At 43.7% G+C, this 17,299-nt stretch overlaps 1 pseudogene; it reads right to left on the bottom strand.

Moving 5' to 3' along the window:
- LOC147708939 (uncharacterized) overlaps positions 1–16,619 on the bottom strand; it is a 40,047-nt pseudogene extending 23,428 nt beyond the window's left edge.
- Positions 16,620–17,299: the final 680 nt, after the last annotated feature.

The raw sequence follows: 17,299 nt of genomic DNA, 5'->3' as shown, positions 1-17,299 counted from the left end.
AGTTGTGTGCTGTGGTTGTATGCAGAGTTGTGTTTTTGCGTACCTGCGGTGTTGTCCGTGGCGATGTTTTATTTTATGGTGGTGGATGAGGTACAGCAGCAGAAGGGCTTGAAGAGCTGGATCCTTAGCGGTCTGGACCGCATGGAGGTGACCGGGATTCGAGTTTCGCTTTCTGCAGTAGTCCTTCCGCCGTCTCCGGGTGGCTGGATTCTCCGCTGCGGTGTGATGGGCTGTTTGGGACATCGTGATTTGTACGGTGGACGGGATATCATTCCACACTGTGGTGTTTCTCTATTGGCTCCCTCCACCAACGTTGCGGATGGAAATTTCTGGCGGTTCACGTAACTCCACAGCAGACGGAAAATGGGCTATGTTTGCCCATCGTAATATGGCGGCCCGCGAGGACCACCGAAGGAGTGCAGAAAAGGACATTTTCCGCCAGCACCCCGGATGTGTCTCTGTCCGCCATCGTAATGAGCCCCTTAGTGTCCAGCGCCTTCCCTGACTTCATATAAATTGGAGTGGGAATAATAAATAATATATGTTTAGTGTCCAGCACCCTCCCTGAGTTTTTATTAATTGGAGTGGGAATAGTAAATAATATATGTTTAGTGTCCAGTACCCTCTCTGAATTTTTATTAATTGGAGTGGGAATAGTACATAATATATGTTTAGTAAACAGCACCTTCCTTGACTTATTATTAATTGTAGAGGGAATAGTAAATAATATATGTTTAGTGTCCAGCGCCTTCCATGACTTTATATAAATTGGAGTGGGAATAGTAAATAATATATGTTTACCTGAATTAATAATACATGAGGTGGGAATAGTACATTAAATATATTTAGTCTACAGCAATTATCATTATTTAATTTATTTTGAAGTGGGAATGGTAAAGTTTAAAAACTTAGGGGTCGATTCAGATCTTGCTGGTAATGCCCTCCCAGAGCCATCCGTAGTCTTACCTTCCGACCGACTCGTTCCGGGAGTAGGTCCGTCCAAACAACGAAGTACGATGCGCAAATGTGTCCAATTCCTAAGCGACACGTACGCTCCGATTCCAGCACAATTTACCATACGAGCCGGAGCCTTCAACTCTGAATGAAGTCATCCGGAGCAATTACCAAAGCAGTTTTCGGCCGCCAAGTACGATGCGTACTTCCTACGCGCCGAACAGGTCGTCACCTCCAGCACATCACAGCATCCGGAATAGCTGTATTTCAGCTCCGATTCGCGCCACAACTCGATCACCACATACTAGACGAAGCAGCCATGTATCCGATCGCGCATGTCATCCCTATACTCTACGCTTTCGGTCGAATCAACCACCAGAACCGACCCGTATGTCACAGACGGTAATTCAGACACCTACCACACACAGAAATGACACGATCCTGCAAAAGGCAACACACCCATAGGGGGTGTATGCCTAACACTATCCAGCATTGCCTACCCCATAGGAGGCGTATGCCTAACACTACCAGCATTGCCCACCACATAGGGGATGCATGCCTAACACTGCCAGCATTGCCCACCCCATAGGGGGTGTATGTCTTCACTACCAGCATTTCCCACCTCATAGGGGTAAATACCTAATACTACCAGCATTGCTCACCACATAGGGGGTGAATGCCTAACACTACCAGCATTGCCCACCACATAGGGTGTGTATGCCTAACACTACCAGCATTATCCACCAAATAGGGGTGATTGCCTAACACTTTAAGCATTGCCCACCACATATATGCGTAACACTACCAGCATTGCCCACCACATAGAGGATGATTGCATAACATTACCAGCATTGCCCACCCCATAGGGGGTGTATGCTGAACACTACCAACATTGGCCATCCCATAGGGATTGTATGCCTAACACAACCAGCCTTGCCCACCACATACGGGGTAATTGCCTAACACTACCAGCATTGCCCCCCACATAGGGGGTGTATGCCTAGCACTACCAGCATTTCTCCCCAAATAGGGGTGATTGCCTAACATTACCATCATTGCCCACCCAGTAGGGGGTATATGCTGAACACTACCAGCATTGCCCACCCCATAAGGGTGGATGCCAACACTACCAGTATTGCCCACCACATTGGGGGTGTATGCCTAACACTACCAGCATTGCCCACCACATAGGGGGTGAGTGCCTAACACTACCAGTATTGCCCACTACATTGGAGGTATATGCAGAACACTCCCCCAGTGCTGTCATGCCTAAAATGTGTTAAGAATGTATAGTGCTAGCAAAATGGAAACATTAAGGGAAACATTGATAAAACCCCCATCATTTTCAAGCACATATGGATTATGGGGGATACCCCCCTAACTGTAGTGCCACAAAGGGAGTGTGGAGTCCAAACCCACATCATTCTCAAGCACACAGGGGTAAAGGGGTATACCTCCAAAGCTGCAGTGACAAAATTGGGAGTGTGAGGTCCAAGGTCCAAACCACCATCATTGTCAAGCACATAGGGGTAATGGGGGAGACCCCCCATCACTGTAGTGCCAAAAAGGTGAGTGTGGGGTTCAATCACCCATCATTTTCAAGCACATAGGGGTAATGGGGAATAACCCCCATCACTGAAGTGACAAAAAAGGTTAATGTATGTCTCACACACCCAGCATGTCCGAACGATCATGTCATATTTGTGCAGAAAAACACAAGCAATGTCGTGAGAAAGTAGTGGTTGTGTGCCAAAACATCACTGCTGAGGCCAACATTGTTGTGTGTGTAACATACCCTCAGCCATGTCAGCCAATCTGTCTCCTGGGAAAAAACACTACCAGCAGTGTTCAATTGGACAATGTAACATGTGACCATCCAAAAAGCACAAACACATAATTAGTCACAAGCAGACACAAGTACCAAACGATCTATCACAAACAAGATTTGGGATGTACCACACTGTAGCAGCAAGGTCGAATGATAAACATAAAGGATGTGCAGAGTGAAGATGAAGGGGTCCCATGGCCAGTACAACAAAAAACTAGACAAAACATACACTCAATGACATTTAAACACTGTCGCAATACATGGGTGAAGATACACCAAGACAATCAACCAGCCACACACTGCAGAACAAACACAACATCTGTGTGAGTGTTGAAGTGTTTCTTGCCTGGCACTGTACACACAATGTGGGTCAGACCTCCACTGAGACATATGCGTGTTGAGTACAATCTGGAAGGATTTCAAATGACGGCACAGTGAATGCGGGCAATCAGCTATTGTGTGATGAGTGGGTGCACCAGAGTCTCATGTGGGACAAGCTTGGAGGAATACCAAACAAAACATCAAGAGACTGACTCTCTTCTGCATGACCCTCAAGGCCACATCACTGTGGTGACAGAATCATGTCTACTGATCCTCTGCCATGCTCAATTAGAATGTGTGCCATACATCAGAGCACTATCACTTATGCGCACTGTGTCACGCTCCTTGCAAGAATCACTGTCATCTCACATACCCAAATATAACTCCCACGGCATGTCCTGTAATGTAAGGCCACACAAGAGGTAGGGGCCTTGCCAAGTGTCCACAGACATTTGGGTAGCCCAAACACAACACACCTTGATCAGCCACAATGTGCCTCATCTAAACCTAAATAGACTGGAGACAGTGCACAGGCACCCATGACAGTGTGTACTGCTGGCTGCATTACTAGGAAAACATAATTGACTACACATCATTGTGACTAAAATACAAACATGGGTCCATGTACTGTCGTGTATGACCAATGTGTCAATCTAACAACAGTGATGGGTCTTGGCTCCAACTCAGCAAGGCTGAGCCATTAAGATTATAGAACAAAACAATTGCCAATGCTGAGACTGACTACTCCTTAGTTTGTTAAATGGAATTCATGATACTAAACATGAAATTCAGCTTTAAAGATTGCTACTTATTCAAACGCAAACTTTTCTATATTCATTTATTATTTCAGACAACAACGTTATTTGTTGTGCATTTCAATACAAAACGATCATAGACATTACAATAGGACAAAATATTTACACACCCTGTGAAAGAATTTTTTTTAAACCAAATTATTTGGCAACATAAATTCCGTACACTTGGCCAATTTCACATTCATATCACATTCACACAAACAACCATCCTACAATACAAAACAGAAAGGTTCCTTGCCACATTTAAATGTATATTTTAGCATTTGAAGCAACAAAATACTTTAAGGGTTCACTCAATGAAAAGAAAGTTGTTTTCCTATATCTAATGTTGACTTCTAGATGACAAGGGACCAGGTCGGTCGACGCGTTTCGAACCACTATTGTTTTACGGGTTCTCCTCAGGACCAAAAACTTTCTAAAACAAAACAACAAAACAACATGTTTTAGACTATCTCAACTTCAACAAGACCTTTGGCCTATGGTCTAGCACAACACCCCTCCCGATGCTTCCCTACCTTCAGTTAACCACCATCTATTTGGGATCCTTGTATACCATAATCCATACGTCACATATGCCAAATCACTGCAGAAGGAAAGTAAGTGATATTCAGATATAGACAAACAAATGTACCGCGCTAGTCCAATGTGCTTCTCGAGAAATTCGAGATGCTTACCGTGTAGTGTACGATTAATCCTGTGGGTTGTAACCCTCGCTGTATGTAATCAATGTGCTGTCTTCCCGTCTGTTGCCTATGCAGACTCAAAAAAGTCGTTGACTCCTATAAGTAAAAAGTATGTCACGTTTACTCTCACAATCGTCCTGCATTTGGCCAGTTCAATTAATCCCTAAAGGATGCTTACCTCTTGTTCCAGAGTTCTGGAGTGCAGACTCGAACGCAGCGTCCGCTGCTTCACTCGCGGGTCTTCTGTATCCCTACAAAACACTCCAAGGCGTGCCGGATATTATTTGTCTTTTCTGCTTACATTTGCCTCGCTCGTTCTAGCAACTTGCGCTACTAGTCTTACCAAGTGATCAATAATTTCTTCTTCTATAGCGCGGCGATTGCAATCCTGTTGTTCGAATGTCGGCGTTCGAATGACAGTGTTGAGTCGGACGAGGCTATTACTTCCTGTTTGGTCACGTGCTTTTCGCACGGGATTGTGGATACTGTAGTTTTGTGATCGAAGGGAGTAAACGAGTATGCGGAGTATCTCGAGGCCCACTATTTGGAGGAGCTTGGCAGGATACCACTACATATAGTTGCTTCAGATTGCAAAACGGTACGTCCAATGCAAAAGACTGTGTATGTCAGAACAGTAACCACAAACAGACCCCCTAAATAAGCATCCGCCACAGATGCAGGGTGGAGGCTCAGCTCATGGTTAAAGAATTACAAAGGTTTAAATATTTCTGAGAATTCATTTAAGCCATTGATGGCAGTGTTAAATTTCATAATAAGGAGGGCTTCTCATTGGCTCAGGCGTGCCTGCAGATCACCCCAGCGAGGGTCTTTGTCGATTTTTGACAGGACAGTCCATCTCAGCTCATCTTCTTTATGGTTTTTGGTGATCCAATGATTGACTAGTGGCGCATTCTCAACTCAGAAATGTTATCTATGGAGTCTTATGCCCGTGCCCGAGTTTGTACATCGGAAAAACGACCCAGGAGATTAGACAACGCATTACACAACATAAATCTCGTTTACGGAGACGAGTTGAGAATGCGCCACTAGTCAATCATTGGATCACCAAAAACCATAAAGAAGATGAGCTGAGATGGACTGTCCTGTCAAAAATCGACAAAGACCCTCGCGGGGGTGATCTGGAGGCACGCCTGAGCCAAAGAGAAGCCCTCCTTATTATGAAATTTAACACTGCCATCAATGGCTTAAATGAATTCTCGGAAATATTTAAACCTTTGTAATTTTTTAACCATGAGCTGAGCCTCCACCCTGCATCTGTGGCTGATGCTTATTTAGGGGGTCTGTTTGTGGTTACTGTTCTGACATACACAGTCTTTTGCATTGGACGTACCGTTTTGCAATCTGAAGCAACTATATGTAGTGGTATCCTGCCAGGCTCCTCCAAATAGTGAGCCTCGAGATACTCCGCATACTCGTTTACTCCCTTCGATCACAAAACTACAGTATCCACAATCCCGTGCGAGAAGCACGTGACCAAACAGGAAGTAATAGCCTCGTCCGACTCAACACTGTCATTCGAACGCCGACATTCGAACAACAGGATTGCAATCACCGCGATATAGAAGAAAAAAATATTGATCACTTGGTAAGACTAGTAGCGCAAGTTGCTAGAACGAGCGAGGCAAATGTAAGCAGAAAAGACAATTAATATCCGGCACGCCTTGGACTGTTTTGTAGGGATACAGAAGACCCGTGAGTGAAGCAGCGGACGCTGCGTTTGAGTCTGCACTCCAGAACTCTGGAACAAGAGGTAAGCATCCTTTAGGGATTAATTGAACTGGCCAAATGCAGGACGATTGTGAGAGTAAACGTGACATACTTTTTACTTATAGCAGTCGACGACTTTTTCGAGTCTGCATAGGCAACAGACGGGAAGACAGCACATTGATTACATACAGCGAGGGTTACAACCCACAGGATTAATCGTACACTACACGGTAAGCATCTCAAATTTCTCAAGAAGCACATTGGACTAGCGCGGTACATTTGTTTGTCTATATCTGAATATCACTTACTTTCCTTCTGCAGTGATTTGGCATATGTGACGTATGGATTATGGTATACAAGGATCCCAAATAGATGGTGGTTAACTGAAGGTAGGTAAGCATCGGGAGGGGTGTTGTGCTAGACCATAGGCCAAAGGTATTGTTGAAGTTGAGATAGTCTAAAACATGTTGTTTTGTTGTTTTGTTTTAGAAAGTTTTTGGTCCTGAGGAGAACCCGTAAAACAATAGTGGTTCGAAACGCGTCGACCGACCTGGTCCCTTGTCATCTAGAAGTCAACATTAGATATAGGAAAACAACTTTCTTTTCATTGAGTGAACCCTTAAAGTATTTTGTTGCTTCAAATGCTAAAATATACATTTAAATGTGGCAAGGAACCTTTCTGTTTTGTATTGTAGGATGGTTGTTTGTGTGAATGTGATATGAATGTGAAATTGGCCAAGTGTACGGAATTTATGTTGCCAAATAATTTGGTTTAAAAAAAATTCTTTCACAGGGTGTGTAAATATTTTGTCCTATTGTAATGTCTATGATCGTTTTGTATTGAAATGCACAACAAATAACGTTGTTGTCTGAAATAATAAATGCATATAGAAAAGTTTGCGTTTGAATAAGTAGCAATCTTTAAAGCTGAATTTCATGTTTAGTATCATGAATTCCATTTAACAAACTAACGAGTAGTCAGTCTCAGCATTGGCAATGTGTCAATCAGCATATCAGCAAGGTACACCCAGCATGCCACATACTAGGACACACACAGTTCATGTTTGATCAAGAGGTACCAGACACACATATGTAGGGGACACAAATTCACTGCATCTTTCCACAACAACACATACTCCAACCCTGGTAACAGGAGTAAACACACTCACCAAAGAATGACACTTAGATGAGAGTTGTTGTACAATGAAGAACACAAGAGACACCCCACAACAACACACACCTCCACAGACAAACAATATACATTCATGACGCTCCCACTGCAACAAACATGAGGTGGTTGTGTCACAGTTGTCAGCGCAACTTTTGTAGAACACAGTCCTACTTGAGGTGCAGCAAAGCATAGAACTGCAATATAATAGATAGACAACATGTGTTAACTATGTGAGTTGCACACAACTCAAGATCAGACCAATTTCAAGTTTACCTTTTCTGCATTTCCATCACATCAAGTCAGCATCTAGCCATTAAGTCTGCATTATGTGAGGATCATCACTAGTGTCAAATCAATATGGTTACTGTGTACTGAAGAAGACACATGTCTCACCAGATAGGGCACACAGGTACTGTGTCAGTGGGCTCCAATGCACAGGTAAAAGTGTAAGCTAATCTCCCTGCGCTGTTGACAACCACAGGGGTGGTGGTGGGATCTGCGTTGATCAAACATTATACACAAAGCTAGGCATTACACATGTAGAAAATTGTAAAAATGTTTAGGATGGATACATGTTCATAGCATGATATATAACAGACACATTTGTAATTTCTAGACTGTCTCAGAATGATCAAACACTCAAGGAGACCTACAAAAAAGACATGTTGCCATCAGGCTATAGGGAAGGGTAGAAACTGCTGAGTGTGAGCAGTCATGGACATATACAAGTCCTAAACTTGAAAAAACAGATGACTGAAAAGAAAATATACAGATGTGGCTAGCACAAAAGTGACTCAGTGAATTAGAAAGGTGTCACGTGTGTATGCCCACAGTGCAGGCACTTGTATCAAGCCAACAAGGGATGTCACCATCATGTCTCCATTCTACTGGTGCACCCACATTTCGGACACTCAAAGTACAATAGGTATAGAAAGCACTGGATTACTCATCACACAGAAATATCCTCCAGCTGGAACATCTGCAGGGACTACAGTCGTGGGAGGAAATGATGTTTGCAGACAGAGATCAATGCTCACATGACACACACCATGGTCTCAGGATATGTCACAGATGTACACACTGCCATGAGGCGATGTCACTACTGTGTAAGATCAGCTGTGACAACCTTGGTCATGGCAGGGTTCTACCATGTCACAATTAAACTCGGACATGGACCCAACTATGCCAACACACAGAATACTCTGTACCCATCAGCCTGTGTACATGTGTGTTCCCAAAGTCACCAACACGTAGGCAAAATCCATGTTTACCAAGCTTGCACGGATGAGACAGATGATGTGTTCCCATCAATGCGCTATTCTGCATGTCTATCATAGAGGCTTGTACCGTAGGCAAATTGTACAATGTGTACAAATGTCAGAACAACCTATGCGTAAAAGTGTAAGTCAAAGAAGGGATGTTGTCAAAAGCAGGTCACACTCCGTGTCCAAAACATTGTGAATCATGACAACCTGAAATTGCTGTCAATGATGACTCAGATACATACTGTAATAGTACCCATATACCATGGACCACATGCAGTGCCTCACATTGCTAAGACATCATTTACACTAAACATGATGTCTACAGCTATTTCATTATGACTCATGTACAAAGTTAGGTACTAAAATGCTGATCTACAAAAGAAAAGTTAATGCTTAATTCAGCCTTAGAAATAAATAATCATGACATGGAGAACAATATGGCCAATGGCCAGTCCATTTGAATTGAGTCCTTAAGGGGGTAAACCCAATGGTTTGGATTACCTCTCTTGGCTGCACTGCTACAACTAGGGGACATCTCCCCTGGGGGGGAATCTTTAGGGGCATGTCAGGCAAGGCAGGGACAGGATCTGGGTGTACCAGTATGGGTAATGGGAGGGATGGGGACTACTAGAGTATTGTGTTCCACTGTAGTGGATAGTTCAGATTGAGGGTGCAGGTGCCCACTGAAATGGACAGGTCTGTTTGAGGGGGCGGGGGCTCCACTGGAGTGGACAGGCCTGTTTAAGGGGGTGGGGCTCCACTGCAGTGGTCAGGTCTGTGTGAGGGGGTGGGGGCTCCACTGCAGTGTCTGGAACTGACAGAAGGTGTGGTGTTGTGGGACGTGAAGTGCTTGTGGTTGAGGGAGGGCCTTATCTTCTTGGGGAGGGTGTAATGGTGTGGGGATGAAACTGGAATGGTTTGTAATGTGTGAACTTTAGGAGGGGTGGCCTGGGCTCGGCATGATTTTGGTTTTGTGGTGGCAGTGTGGGATGGTGGTGGGGTTTTAGATTTCTTGGTTCTGGGGGATGTAAGGGTTGGGGCCTCACTCTTCCTACTCTTAGGGGAGGGTGTGCGGACAGTTGTGCTCTTCTCTCTGTGCTGGGGGATTTCCTCCTCCCCTTGTGAGTCATGTCTTATGTTGTAGCAGGGATTTCTGCTCCTATACAGAACTGTGCATAGAGACTTAGAACCTCAGTCAGTGAATTAGGGTGTGCCAAAACTCACCTTAGTATCCAAAATCCCCTACCAGACTAGCAATCAGTGTCTCATTGGTACTTACAAAACCCCAATGATTTAGACAACCCAGAACATGGACTTAGAACACCTAGGAAACTTGGAACACATGAACACTCTTTCATTATACTAACATATCAATCCAGAACGAGGAGTCAATGAGGACACGTGCGAGTTTGAAATGTTTATTTCTAATGCAGTGTTCTCAAATGCAGTATCTTAGCTAATACAAGCAAAAATATTATAAAGAACAAGGTTAAAAGCATAGTTACTGTTCCATAAAATACAAAGGGTGAAAGCATGTTAAAATGCTAAAGGAAGCAGGTCTAAATAGAACCTCAGTTTACCCTCCCTAGCTAGTATATTATATTATATCTACAGAAGGTCTCTTTGGGTTTAGAAGGGCGGGCCCATACCTTTAGGTTCAGTGGAAATGGATCACATCATCTCCTACACCAACACTCTGCATACGGATATTCATCAAGTGTGTGTCTCCTGCCTTCCCCAGTGCAATATCATTCGCGCCTAAAACCAAAGTTGGCCACAGCTGCATCCATATTATGTCTACTCTGTGCGCTGATCAATCCAAACAATAAGCGCTGTGTTGAGATAACCTTGAAGGCCTCTGTACTCACTGTACAGACATAGCTTACCAAGCAAGACTGATATTATAAGCAAACATGTTATTCTCGTGTAAAGCAAAATACCTAACTATGCGAAAAGCATTAATAACAAAATGTGTCGTGTGCAGAGGCAGCAGGAAAGGAAAAATGGCGTTTAAAACTCTAACACATGCCAACTTAACACAGTGCAAAGGTGAAACCTATACACAAGACACCCTTCCTTTGATCCAAGCACTGATAGGACAAGTATAAAGGGGAAATTTAGGAACGCAGAGTTCAAGTTCGAGAGTTCAAACACCAGTCTCCAATTTGTCACTTAAAAAATCGAAGGAGATAAAAAAAATTGCAATAGACGTGAAAAAACTCAGCATTGGACATTGATAAAGTCAATAGGCAATCTTTTCCCCAAAAAATTTGAGAGTCCAAAAAAAGATCCAAATTCAACGAGACGTTCAGGTCAAAAACGTGAGACTGCAAACCCAGTTCATCCTAATAATGAACAGGCAAAATAAGCAGCAACAGCCTCCAACAGGAAGTCACTGTTATCATCTGAAAACAGATCAGCCATCCAATTTAACAAAGGGAAAGAACATACATGCTCTTCGATTACCGGAGACTCTTGCACCATCAGAGGACAAGTCGGTGGGTTCTCGAGGAAACTGCGAGCCAATAAATCTTGCGCCGCTGCGAACACATTCCAACGACCCAGAACACCGTGCATCGCTGCAAAGCCCATAATCCCTCCATCAGAACAAAGCAATTCATGAGCAACTAAGGGACTCATAAGCTGATTATAATCTGCTTCGGGAGATACCGTATTGCAGAGACACAAATCCCGGGCCCATTCGAAATCGCAACTCAGGCAATGGAAAACAGGCTGAACGCATGTAAAGTAGGAAAATCGAAACGATAATCCATACGCTGCACTCAGTGTGGCAAGCGTTAGCGCACCATAGTACTCAAGCATCCGGGCGCGAAGAAGCCCGTCTTGCAACACAGTTTGTGCATCCATTTTGAAATAGACAGAAAAGCAATAGTACGCCAGCAGCAAGAGCCAGTAGTAAGGGAAATCCACCAAACAGGCTGGAGAAAATAGAATGGAAGAATGCTGGAATGACTCCGAAAATATTTTGGAAGGAAGTCACTAAGCCACTGCTTACAACTTTAAAAAAGTGAGCCAGCCCCGAAGTGGAGGACGCATTGAAGATTGTATGAATTAATTCACCGAAGTGAAAGGGCAGATCAGTATTTATTAAGGCATGTACTTCTGTGCGGGTGTTAGCCACGTGAAGGACAAATGTTTCACGCGCAGATGTGAGGGCAACTTCTTTCTGGGACAATAGAGCTCTTATGCGACTCATCTTATTGAACTCTGCTTTCAAGCAAGGTCGGAATCTTAGGTCAGATGGAAACATCAAGTTTCCCATGCGGGGGTGGATACATTACATTCTTGCAACAAATTACACGTTCACTGACTGTAACGACATAAGCAATCCCTTTAATCAACCCACAGCAATCCTCATTGTTTAAAAGTAAATAACTCACGTTAGCCAGCAACGTGAATGTGGGAACTATTGCAGGCACGGGTGTACCTTTCAAAACACAGGCTAAATTAGGCTCGTCTTGGTTGCAAAAGCCATGTATTTGGATATGTCGACACATTAAGGAATGATCTGGTACTTCAGTGCATTCTTCACCATTTAAATAAACTTCTCTTCCTTCCCTAAGACATTTGTATGTAAAAGGAAGCGACTAGGCTTCATGGAGATAAGAACTTCCTAGAGGCTTGTATCTGCCAATGGCAAAGTACTTCACACAATTCGTAAATGCAAATAAAGGAAAAGGTAGAGTAATCAAACCATGAATAAGCCAAGTAGCAGCATTTGCTTCAGCCACAGAAAACGGTAAAGGTTCTAACTTCTCAATGTGCAACATGGAAAAAGAAGCATCCTTCATTGATACTAAGCGTTGCTTGTCAGTCAAATTAAAGGGGGCAAACAAGGCAGACGTATTCAAGTAATGTCATGGCACTTTAGAGGCTTTAAGTGTCTGCAAGGTCCATGCAAACTGCATAATGGAACGTAATTGATTTTGACCATGGTACAGGGTAGATACATCATCTTGCACAATATCTACAACAGATGACACAATATTATCTAACGTGTAAATGCGAGAAGAGAGTGTGTTAATGCTGTTATCTACAACTGCTAGCACTTTTTCTAAATTAGCTTGATCTATAGCCCTAAGGTGGGTAGCCGCCTTAATCTGGGAAGCTTTCCAAATTTCATTATAAACAGCACATATCCTTCTTTTTGATCTACCTTTAGCCGGGCCTTTAATAAAATCATTCAGATCAACATCATCAGTCAGTTTAGATAAATGCAGTTTAACTGACGCCAAGGTAGAATGTCTGAGCCAGTTCTGACACAATTTTCCCACAGAATAGGTTGTTACAGAATGGCCACTTTCAAAACGGGGATCTACCCTGACCTGTGTATAGCGGGGAGCTAAACCCAGAAAACGATGCTGGCATGAATCAGCACTTCTGTGCCAGAGCAACCAGCCTTCGGGATCCAAACAGGATATGTTAAAGGAGGAATTCATTAACAGAGTTTGTAACTCTCTAATGTCATATTTAGTAAAATTACCCCAACTGGAATATTCCTCTACGTCAGGAAAGGAAGGAGCATTCAATCTTTTAGGAGTAGCCAATCCAAAGCATGTTGTTTGCGAAATAATAGAATTCAAAAACAACATATGGTTCGGGATGAGGCATGCTCGGTGCAAAGCCTCTGTGCCTTGCACTTGCCAACTTTTAGAACCCCAAACTGATTTAAGGTCAATTGTATCCTTCCACAACTCGTAGCCCCCAACAGCCAACTGGTCTAGAAAGGACTTCGAATACAGTAATTTAGTATCGGTAAGTCTAACTTTGGAAATGGACTTTTCAGCCATTTTAAAATAAAAGGCATTAGGATTAGATTGATTAAAATCTGTAAAGTAAGTGAACCTTTTCAAAAAGGTAGCAGAACTGCCTTGTATAGGGGCTGGACAGTGTTTCCACTGGGTGTAATTTACAGTGAGTCTCCTGGTATTAGCTTTATGCAGGTAGTGATTGCCAAAATGTTGATAACAATACAAATCACCGTAATTAGCAGACTCCAAGTACAAATCTTCAGCATCAAAGGCAGCATAATATTTCAAATCAGAGAACAATGATTCAACAGCCTGAACATCCCAATCAGAACGTATATTTTGTTTAACCACATCCCCCATTGACACTCTAATCACATTAGGGACATTTATAACCTCAGTGGGCCCATGAATTTGAAATCGAATCGCATCCCACACAATCCCATCTATGACAGGCCAAGCTGTGATGTTAACAAAAGCTAAGTCTCTTTGCACTCTGTGCGATGAGGAATGGGGATCCAAAGTTCCATTGATATGTTGAATGTCAGTTCTCTCCTCGACATAGTGTCCATTGACGAGACGGAAAAAATAAAACACAAAACCAATTGTCATAAAAAGTAAATCAAAAAAGCACCATCCAAATATAAGTCCAAGGGGGAATAAAAAAAAATGTTTCTTAAACAGTCTTGCCAAATTAGAAATCTTCGAGGGCTTATTAGATGTGTGTGATACAGTGTCAAATGAAAATCTGGATTCTGTAGCCAAGCGAGTTTGCAAATCAGGCATCGATAAGTCAGAAGAATAAGTATAGTCAGTTTCATCATGTTGAGTACCAGGCATTATACTCAATAATGGACTGGAAATTGCAGGCAACTCGAGAGCAACATCAGGCGCAGGATTGAAAACCGGGGCCAAAACAGAATTTCTTAAAATCAAATGAAATGAGACTACCGGTGTCATACTAAGAAGAATCGGCCACTCTGTGTATCTTGACATTGTCAATGTTCTCCTTACGACCAGGAAGTGATGGTAAAATGACTGTTCTTGTGCCCATTACACCAAGCACTGGAACCTGAGCTCGATAAGAGGGACCAAATTCTTTCTTGTTATCGATCTTCTCATGAACTAGTTCTCCAACTTGGGGTAGCCAGCCAACTACTGGGATCTGCAACGCATCATCTGAGGTGGAGGGCAAATGTTCCTTTGCAAGACTGTCTCTTGTCTTTTGTAGATCCTGTAAAACATTGCAATGTTCATCTACGTCAAAGGAGGCGGCTTGAGCCATCAAGTCTAGACCGTCAAGGTCCGGTACATACATCTTGATACCAAAGAGCATTTCATATGGGGTCCGCCCACCCAGAGACCTTCTAGGGAGATTATTAAGAGCACGCTGCACGCCATTGAGATGGGCCAGCCAGTTCCTGCCAGTGCCTATAACTCGAGCCGTCAAAGACTGCTTGAAATCTCGGTTCATTCGTTCCACAACAGTATTACCCTCAGGTCGGTATGGAGACGAAAACTTGACTAGGACCCCCAACGAAGTCATGGCATCCTTATACGCCTTAGAGGCGAAAGCCGGACCCTTATCCGAATGGAAGGTACCACAGGCAAAAATCCCTACAAAGATACGCAAGTCTCTTATGACAGTCCGTGAATCAGCGCTGCGGTGAGGCCAGACCCACACAAAGCGTGTGCATGAATCAGCTGCTACTAACGCAGTATCAGAAGAAAAGGGACCGCAGTGATCTAAATAAACACACCCAAGGGGTTTATTAGAAATGTACAACTGTGTCTGTGGTGGACGCGCAGCAGTTGAAGGCTTAATCTGCTGGCAAATGTCACATTGAAGGACATAATCACGCGTCTGTTTGTACAGTCCCCGCCACCAGAAACGTTGTTGTAACTGAGCTACAGCAGCCGAAGCGCCCACATGCGCAGACGCAACACCTTCATGGGCTGCGGTAATCAGAGTAGGCCTGCGGTCCGCGTTGGGAAGTAACCTCTCACCAACGTCGGGAATTTTCACATAAGGAACTTTATCAGGACTTAAGTGGTATGAATACTTTGAAGGGAATCCTTTTGGATATTTACCTCCCTTCTCAGTTGCAGCAACAGCTGCCAAGATATCATCATCAATCTTACTTTTGGAACGTGTAACTGCTGCAACCAAATATGTCGATACCGCTGATTTTGCTGCCTCATCGGCAAGCGAATTGCCAACAGCGTGGACTCCCACGCGCTGATGACCGAGAGTATGAATCACAAACACGAGTGGCAACTGCTCTTTAAGCTCAGCCACTCGGACCCAGATCATTTTATGTTTTATTGTGCTACCCTTGGAATCACGAAAATCATTCTGAATCCAAAAGAAAAGGTTTTCATTGTAAGACTGGACACAGTAGTAAGAATCACTCACAATAAGAGTTGACACACCAGGATCAGCGTACTACAATGCAAGCATCAGAGCATGAAGCTCTGCCAATTGTGCGGTGCAGTCCCCTAGAGTCTGCGTGTGCACGACTCTGGACTTGAACTCGTCATTCACCATGGCACCTACCACAATAGCGCAAGCGGGAACGTATGCGTGTTTAGATCCATGCGCAACCTGCACAGAACCACCAGTGTATATGATGCAATGGAAGTCCTCCAAAGGCCGCATAGCCAAAGGGGCAGGATGAACAAATTCATACTGCAAAAACTCCTGCGACTGTAAGGAGGCATAAAAAATAAACGTGACATCCGGAGACGTCAAAGATGCTGCCCATTGTATCCACTGAGGGTGCAAAGCTTTAGAATTTGGTACACTGGCTTTCGTCACTGCCTCTAACGCAGGAAACGGGGTAACAACCAACATGCGTTTTCCCTGTGACAGTGCACGTTCCTTGAGAATCGCCATTTGCACTGCTGTTAAAACTTTTTCCACAGAGGAAAACCGCATTTCAGCCGAAGTGTACAAGTGTGACTTGTAAGCAATAGGTACTGTGTCTCCTTCGTTAAAAGTAAGGTACGTGAAACCCACCGTCCCAGGGATGATTCTAATCACCAGGTTGGTGTGGTTATCATGGGTCAGTAAGAATTTAGATTCTAGGAGATCAGCTTGCAAAGATTGGAAAATAGCTGAATGTGCCGGCAGCCAGCAAGATTTGGTAAAAGTTGGTTGTATCAAAGCATACAAAGGCTTGATACGCTGGGCATATTCGGGAATGTAAGTACGCCCGAAATTCAAAAATCCCAGCAAGGACTGTAATTTCTTCAGAGTTGTAGGAGCGTGCAGTTGTGCGCATTTCTCCAAGAAGTGAGGAGCCAATCCTCTACCTCCATTGTTGAGCTCGTAGCCCAGGTACAACAGTGTATACTCTGCAATGTGAGACTTTGCAAAGTTAAATTTGTAACCGAAGTGCGCAAAGTTACAAATTATGCGGTCAACGCGACACAGATGCGCCCAAAGTTTGTCGTCTGTGAGATATATGTCATCCACATACGAACACGCATCAGTGTCTATCCTCTCTAAAAGAGAGACAATACGGGCAGCAAACACGCCTGGACTATTCTTATAGCCCATAGGTAAACGAGTATAGTGGCGTTGTTTGCCGCCACAGGTAAAACTGGTCCACTGGGAACTCAGTCCGTCCAAATTGTGGGCAAAAAAAACGTTGGAAATGTCAAGGGTAGTTTTAAAACGTGTACGCACAAGACTATCCACAAGAGCAGAGCCGTGGGTATTCCGTACTGCACAGGTACGGCAATGCGAGTTCAAATGCCGGT

Source organism: Lissotriton vulgaris, chromosome 6, assembly GCF_964263255.1.
Source record: "Lissotriton vulgaris chromosome 6, aLisVul1.2, whole genome shotgun sequence".
Lineage (NCBI taxonomy): Eukaryota > Metazoa > Chordata > Amphibia > Caudata > Salamandridae > Lissotriton > Lissotriton vulgaris.
Note: the sequence above shows the minus strand (reverse complement) of the source record. Positions and strands in the feature narration are given on the sequence as shown.